Here is a 7,784-nt window from a genome sequence, read left to right on the forward strand (position 1 = left end):
TATTGTATATCAAGTATATATCAATGTATTGAATATATTGATATATATATTATATCAAATATATATATCTATATCAAAACTTGCTTGCATCTCTATTCCTTCTTCAGATTCTACATTCAAATATCTTTCAATATCAATATATTGAATATATTGATATATATTGTATATCAAATATATATGGATGTATTGAATATATTGATATATATTGTATATCAAATATATATATCTATATCAAAACTTGCTTCCATCTCTATTCCTGCTTCAGATTCTACATTCAAATATCTCTCTGCCAAGCACACATATCTGTGAGACTTTCTTGTCAAACTTTCATCCTTCCCAGCATTATCTAAAGTCCCTGCACAGCAGCTGGGAGCAGCAGGAACTGCTCTGGTGGCTCTGCCAGTGTCCCCAAACCTGTTCTGCTCCCCCTCCCAGCCAGGCCCGGGAGCTCTTGAGCAATTCCTGCCCTGCAGCAGCCTGGCTGCACCCGGGGGCAGGACAGGGAGCTCTGCCAAGGCCCGAGAGCTGCTCAGTTTAATCCTGGGCAGAGCCAGGCTGGCCTGCAGTGTTTGCTGGGGCCCGGGAGCACCCGGAGCTGCCGCTCTGACGTGGCAGCGCCGATTTCGCTTCCGTTTGCTCCTTTGTGTCCTCACTGCCAGGAAAATTCACCCACAAACACCAGGGTTTGCGTCCAAAGAGGAGCCAGAGGAGTCCTTTTGCTTTATTCCAATAAAGGGAGAGGCCATGGGGCATTCCCCTGGGATCTCTCCATTTTTTGGAGGACATAGCCTCCTTTTTATCCCAATTTCCCAGCTGCATTTCCCTTCTCTCTTTCCCCATTTCTGAGGCAATTGAGAGGTTCAGACTTCCCAGAACACCTGATACCAGAGATTCCCCTCTAATGTATAACCCTCCCTTTTCATTTGTAATTCTTATGGAATTTAGGGTTTTTTTTCCCATTTCTGAGGTACTTGAGAGGTTCAGACTTCCCAGAACACCTGATACCAGAGATTCCCCTCTAATGTATAACCCTCCCTTTTCATTTGTAATTCTTATGGAATGTAGGGGTTTTTCTTCCCCATTGTTTCTTTCAGCTTTCAACGTCCAGTTTTATTTATCAGCAAGCCTAAAGTTTATTTGTAAAAGCAAATCTCTCTCTCCCTTTTCATTTTTAATTCTTATGGAATTTTTCCCATTTCTGAGGTACTTGAGAGGTTCAGACTCCCCAAAACGCCTGATACCAGATTTCCCTCTAAAGTATAACACTCCCTTTAATTTTTAATTCTTATGGAATTCAGGGGTTTTTCTTCCCCATTGTTTCTTTCAGCTTTCAACGTCCAATTTTATTTATCAGCAAACCTAAAGTTTATTTGTAAAAGCAAATGTCTTTTTGCATTCATCAATCAGTGGAATCCTTCCCATTGTTTCTTTTATCTCCCAGTGCTGGTTTTATCCCCCAGCAGACCCAGAGCTGGTTTGGAAACACAAATCCCTCATTCCTCTCAACACCGTGCCCTGTGACCCGTGGAAATCTCACACCACAGCCCTGGAAGTGTTCAAAGAAATAAACCAACCCCAAATTTCTCCAAACAGGAGAAAATTTCTTATTTCCAGGCCCAAATTTCTCCAAACACCCCGATTGCCTTGGTCCCAAGGCAGGGATGAAGCAGGAGCTTCCTCAGCTGCTGCTCCTCGTGGGTGCTGCCCACCAGGGCAGGCCAAGCCCTCATTAATTAAAGTGGCTGCTCAGGGTTATTAATTAATGTTCCCTGGGAGCCCAGGAGCAGGGGGACAGCCCAGTTTGTGGGATTTCCCTCCAAGCAATGGAAAACTGAGGCACAAAGGGGGTTTGGGGTCAGCTGTGGCACCAGCAGGAGCTCTCCAGGCCCGAGTGCAGAAACCCAGGAGAACATTCCCAGCCCAAAGGGTCCAGGCTCATCCAGCTCCTTCCCCCACGTGTTCAGGGGGTGCTGTCCCATCCTTCAGGAACACCCTGGGGAGGAGGGAGGGGACATTTCAGCTGGAGGGGGCTGGGAATCACGGAATGCTTGGGTGGGAAGGGCCCTTAAAGCCCATCCAGTCCCAGGGCAGGGACACCTTCCTCTATCCCAGGCTGCTCCAAACTCCTCCAAACTGGCCTTGGGCACTGCCAGGGATGGGGCATCCCCTGGGAAATCCATTCCAGGGCCTCCCCACCCTCACAGGGAGGAATCCCTTCCTCACATCCACTCTAAATCTTTCCTGCTTTAGTTAAAAACCTTTCTCCCTTGTCCTGTCCAGGTTTCCATCTCCCATGGAGGTGAAACTCCAAGGCTGACAGCCCTGGGAAGCTCCCTGGGGTGTTGGCAGGGCTCTGCCTGTCAAGAACAAGGAGGTTTTCATTTCTTTTATTCTGCAAACCCCTCTCTGTGCCTTCCCTGATGTTCCCAGCCTGCAGGTTAATCCCCCACCCAGGGACCAGGGATTTAGCATTAATAATCCATGGATAATTCAGTGGCCTGGGGTAAATTCCTGCATTTTTAATGTTTTATTTTTTTTTCAAGTCCACAGCACAGCTTTCACTGCCAGGGATTTTTTTCCCCTCTCGGGATGGGGGAGAGAGTATTTACTGAGGGCTTCTGGGTGTGCCACTGTGGATGTTGGTGCAGCAAATCCCTTAATTATCCCATCAGGTTCCCTTTCCTTTGTTTTTGATGTGATTGAGTGTTCAGCAAAGTTGTTTTAATCCTGCAAAATCCCTGGTGGATTTGGCTGGGTGTGGCCTGGACAGAGGTTTTTTATTGCCATTATTTCTCAGTCTGAGTGTTGAAGGGAAGAGTGAGGAGGGGAATGGCCAGAGCTGGAGCTGGATGGGTGTGCCAGACACCTGTACCTGGGATCTTCTCCCTGTGGGATGGGCCCTGGGGACAGTCAACACCTTGGGAGGACTCTGGCACCTTTGGGAGCTGCCAGCCCAAACAGGAGAACCAGGATCCAGGCTTGGGGCAGGGTTTGGGGGTCCCTGCAAGCTGAGGGATCTGCTCTCCATCAGCTCAAACAGGAGAACAGGGATCCAGGCTTGGGGCAGGGTTTGTGAGGAGGAAGGGTCCCTGAGGGATCTGCTCTCCATCACTCAGCTCAAACAGAACAAATCCAGGCTTGGGGCAGGGTTTGGGGGTCCCTGCAGGTCCCTGAGGGATCTGCTCTCCATCACTCAGCTCAAACAGAACAAGGATCCAGGCTTGGGGCAGGGTTTGGGGGTCCCTGAGGGATCTGCTCTCCATTGCTCAACTCAAACAGAACAAGGATCCAGGCTTGGGGCAGGGTTTGGGGGTCCCTGAGGGATCTGCTCTCCATCACTGCAGGCTGGGCAGAGTCTTCCTCCTCTTCTCCAGGAGCAAGCAGAGCCCTGGGGGCTCTCCCAGATGCTTCTCCTGGCTCAGGAGGGACCTGGTGGCTCCTCAGAGCCCCACGGGGGTGGTGCCTGGTGGTGCTGCTGGATTGGGAGCCAGGCTGGGCCAGGAGGGGAGGCCGAGGTCCCCTGGGTGGGGATGGACCTTGGGCACTCCTGGAGCTGGGATCAGGGCAGGGCTCCTCCCCAGAGGTGCTGAACAGGCTCCTCAGGGGTTGCTCGTGGCCCCAAGGCTGCCAGAGCCCCTGGAGCCTCTGGACACCCCTCTCAGGCACAGGGTGGGATTTGGGGGGTCTGTGCAGGGCCAGGGCTTGGAATGGATGATCCTGGGGTCCCTTCCTGTTGCCCTGATTTTTAAAGATTTTTTTTAAGCCTTCTGGTGTTTACATTTTTGTAACAAACTTTCTCACACACTTTCTGTAAATAATTTATGGTTTTGCATTCTTTTATGGAAAGAGAGAATTTTAATAGATTGCTAGTTTATCCAGTGTCATTGGAGAGGTTGCACTTTCCCCCTCCAATCCACTGTCACTTTTGGAAGTCTGTAAATATTGAAGTCAAAAAATAAACTTCCCTTTTCTACCTTGAAAACAACAGTGTGTCTGTGTCATGTTATTTCGTGTCATCTAGTGATACCTTCTCAGGTTTTGGTTGTTGATTGCTGCCCTGAGATGTGCAGGATGTCTCTGTTTCAGCTGAAGAACAAGTCTGGACTCTTCACTTTTTGGTCTTGAGGTTGTTTGTTAATCCTTATCTATAAAATTTTCTTTCTGCTCAGCCGAGATCTGCTCAGCAGGGCAGCCACAGGCACTCTGACCGCCCCTGAGGCGGTGTTGTCCTTTTATACTACAAACTATGTATAACATATTTACACTGAATTCCCAATACCCATCACCCATGTTAGACAGTGCACTTCCACTCTAAACCAATCCCAAAGTGCCACCATCACAGCAGAAAATGGAGAACATGGAGAAGAAGGAGAAGAAGGACAGGACATGCCCACATTCCTCCATCTTGCCTCCTGAACCCCCATTCTAAAAACCCCAAAATTCTACATTTTCACCCTGTGACAAATTCACTCTCATTCTACTCAAACTCTTGTGGCTTGTAACTCCTCACACAGAGCTGGGAATTGTTTCCAGCCCTTGGGGTGGTGTTAGTTTTTTACACTAAAAGCTATGTGTACAATATTTACACTTAATTCCCAATACCCATCACCTGTGTTAGACAGTGCACTTCTGCTCTAAACCAATCCCAAAGTGCCAGCATCACAGCAGAAAATGGAGACCAAGAAGGAGAAGAAGAAGAAAGGCTGGACACGCCCAAGTTCCTCCATCTTGTCCCCACAACCCCCACACCAAAAATCCTAAAATCTCCATTTTCACCCTGTGATCATTTTATTATTACACCATTCAAACCTCTGTGACTTTCAGGTCCTCATACAAAGCTGGCAACTTGCTCCAGGGGTCAAAATGAAACCCGCAGGTGCTCTGGGCTGCGTGCCAGGGTCTCCGAGCCCCCCGGCAGCTCTGGACACCCAGAGGGATGTGCTGAGTTCCAACAACCCCTTCCCACTGAGGGTGCTCCCTGAACAGAGCAGGGCAGGGGCTGGAGTCTCTTCCCTGCTGTTTTATCCAGGAGGAGCTGCTGGGGCTGTGCCTTTGCTGGGAGTTTTTCCCCTCCCAGAGCAAAAGTTTCACCTCTTGGAGCCTTTCTAGCCTGGGATGGAGCTGTGGGATGTGGAGTTCAGGCTCCAAGGCTCCTGCCCTGGCTGGGCAGCAGAGCCCTGGGGTGTGACCGTGTTCACAGGGGTCTGAGGGGGAGGGAAGAGATCAGGATCTGACTCCATGTTTCAGAAGGCTTGATTTATTATTTTATGATATATATTATATCAAAACTATACTAAAAGAATAGAAGAAAGGATTTAATCAGAAGGCTGGCTAAGAATAGAATAGGAAAGAATGATAACAAAGGCTTGTGGCTTGGACTTTCTGTCTGAGCTAGCTCACTGTGATTGGCCATTAATTAGAAACATCTAACATGAGACTAATTAAAGATCTACTTGTTGCATCCCACAGCAGCAGATAACCATTGGTTACATTTTCTTCCTGAGGCCTCTCAGCTTCTCAGGAGGAAAAATCCTAAGAAAAGGATTTTTCCTAAAAGATGTCTGTGATACTGGGGCTCCCTGAGCAATTGGGCTCCCAAAGCACCTGAGCTCCTGTTCCAAGCCCCTGGAGGGTGTCACCCCCTGAGTGTGTTGGAGTTCTTTCCCCATCCTTTACCCATCCTCAGTAATTTACCCGTGGTTGTTTGTGCATCCTCGTTCTCGGCTGTTTGTCCATCCTCACCCTCGCAGGGGAGGCGGAATCCGGGCACCAGCCTGGGCTCAGTTTCTCTCCCTCCCTTGGGCCCTGCCCAGCCCCGGGAGAATGAAGCCCTTGAGGAGCCGCAGGTTAAGTGGCCCTTAATTGATTGGGAATAATCCTGACAGGTCCTGCGGAATCGCCCCTTTCCGACTGAATGGCTCGGGCTGGGTCCGTGTGGATGCCAAGGCTGCTTTGCTTGGCTGCATTCCTGCCCTTCCAGCTCGTGCTTTCCTTTTAACCCTTCCTTTCCCGGCTTCTCCACAGAATCCAGGAGCGGGGATGGTTTTCCCACCCCGTTTGCCTGCAAAGATTCCTCACCTTCTCGGCACTGGGCCTGGAGTTTGTCAGGTTTTTTTGTGGTGGTTTTGGGTTTTTTATTTTTTTTTTTTTTCCAGCAGAGTGCTCAGAATGGCTGATTTATTGTTTGTGCCTCTGTTATCGACCTGGCAAACTCAGGAGTGACTCGAAGGGGCTGGGGAGGGCCAGGAGGGGGGATGGAGGCTCCCAGCCCCAAATTGTCTCATTTTGGGGGAACAGAGAGAGCAGCTGCTCTGCTGAGAGCTCCCATTCCTCTCCAGCCCCTCTCCTGGGCTCCAGGTGGAGCCTGGGCTGTGTTTCCTCTGTCCTGGGCCTGTGGGAACCACTTCACCCTTCAAAAGGGACAATTTCCCCCATGTCCTGTGGCACAAGAGCAGATGTCCCCATCTCCCTGTGCCCTGGGGTTGTATTTCCCCCCCAGGCTCTGTCAAAGCAGTGAAAACCCCGATTCCCTCAGCGCCCCTTTCCCTGGGCTGGGAGGTCCCCATTGTCCCCCTGCCCATGGGCTTGGATCAATAGCACTGATCAATAACCTGCTCCAGACCCTCCCTGTGCCCCCTGGGGCTGCAGAGAGGGGACAAGGGTGGTCCAGTGTGGGATTCCTCCCTCCTGCCCTCTGCCCCAGCCTGGCTCAGGCCGTCCCCTCTTGTCCCACTGGAGCCTCCAGCCCCCAGAGCACCCCCAGGATATTTGGGAGCTGCTGGGTTTGAGGCTGCAGCAGAGAAAGGCTCCTCAGAGCCTCCCTCCCTTTGTAAATCCCAGTGCTGAGGTTCAGAAGCTCTGGGGCAGCTGATCCCAGCCCTGGAGTGGGACCCTGAATCCCCACATCCTCCCTAACCCTGGATTATCCCAATCCCCACATCCTCCTCATCCCTGCACCCTCCCCATTCCTGACCCCAATCCTTCACCCTCCTGGGTGCTGTGTCTGTCCATTCTCCCCATCCAACCTTGCATCCTCCCCATCCCTTTATCCTCCCAGGCTCTGCATCCCTGCATCCTCCCCATCCCATCCCATCCCATCCCATCCCATCCCATCCCATCCCATCCCATCCCATCCATCCCACCCCATCCCATCCCATCCCATCCCATCCCATCCCATCCCATCCCATCCCATCCCATCCCATCCCATCCCATCCCATCCCATCCCATCCCATCCCATCCCTGCATGCTCCCCATCCCATTCTCCCAGGCTCTGCATTCCTGCATCCTCCCTAACCCTGCATCTTCCCCATCCCATCCCTGCATCCTCCTCATCACTCCAACTCTGCATCCTCTCCATCCCTAAGCCCATCCCTGCATCCCCCCCATCCCGGTCCTCTCTCCATCCCTCCCATCCTGATCCTTTCTCCATCCCGACCCTCTCTCCATCCCTCCCATCCCGGCCCCATCCCGACCCTCTCTGCATCCCTCTCCCCATCCTGACCCTCTCCCATCCTGACCGCTTCCCATCCTGACCCTCTCTGCATCCCTCTCCCATCCCTCTCCCATCCCTCTCCCATCCCATCCCTCTCCCATCCCTTTCCCATCCCTTTCCCATCCCTCTCCCATCCTGACCCTCTCCCATCCCATCCCTCTCCCATCCCTCTCCCATCCCATCCCTCTCCCATCCCTCTCCCATCCCGACCCTCTCCCATCCCTCTCCCATCCCTCTCCCATCCCATCCCTCTCCCATCCCTCTCCCATCCCTCTCCCATCCCATCCCATCC

This window comes from Molothrus ater, chromosome 30, assembly GCF_012460135.2.
Source record: "Molothrus ater isolate BHLD 08-10-18 breed brown headed cowbird chromosome 30, BPBGC_Mater_1.1, whole genome shotgun sequence".
In the NCBI taxonomy this organism is placed as follows: domain Eukaryota; kingdom Metazoa; phylum Chordata; class Aves; order Passeriformes; family Icteridae; genus Molothrus; species Molothrus ater.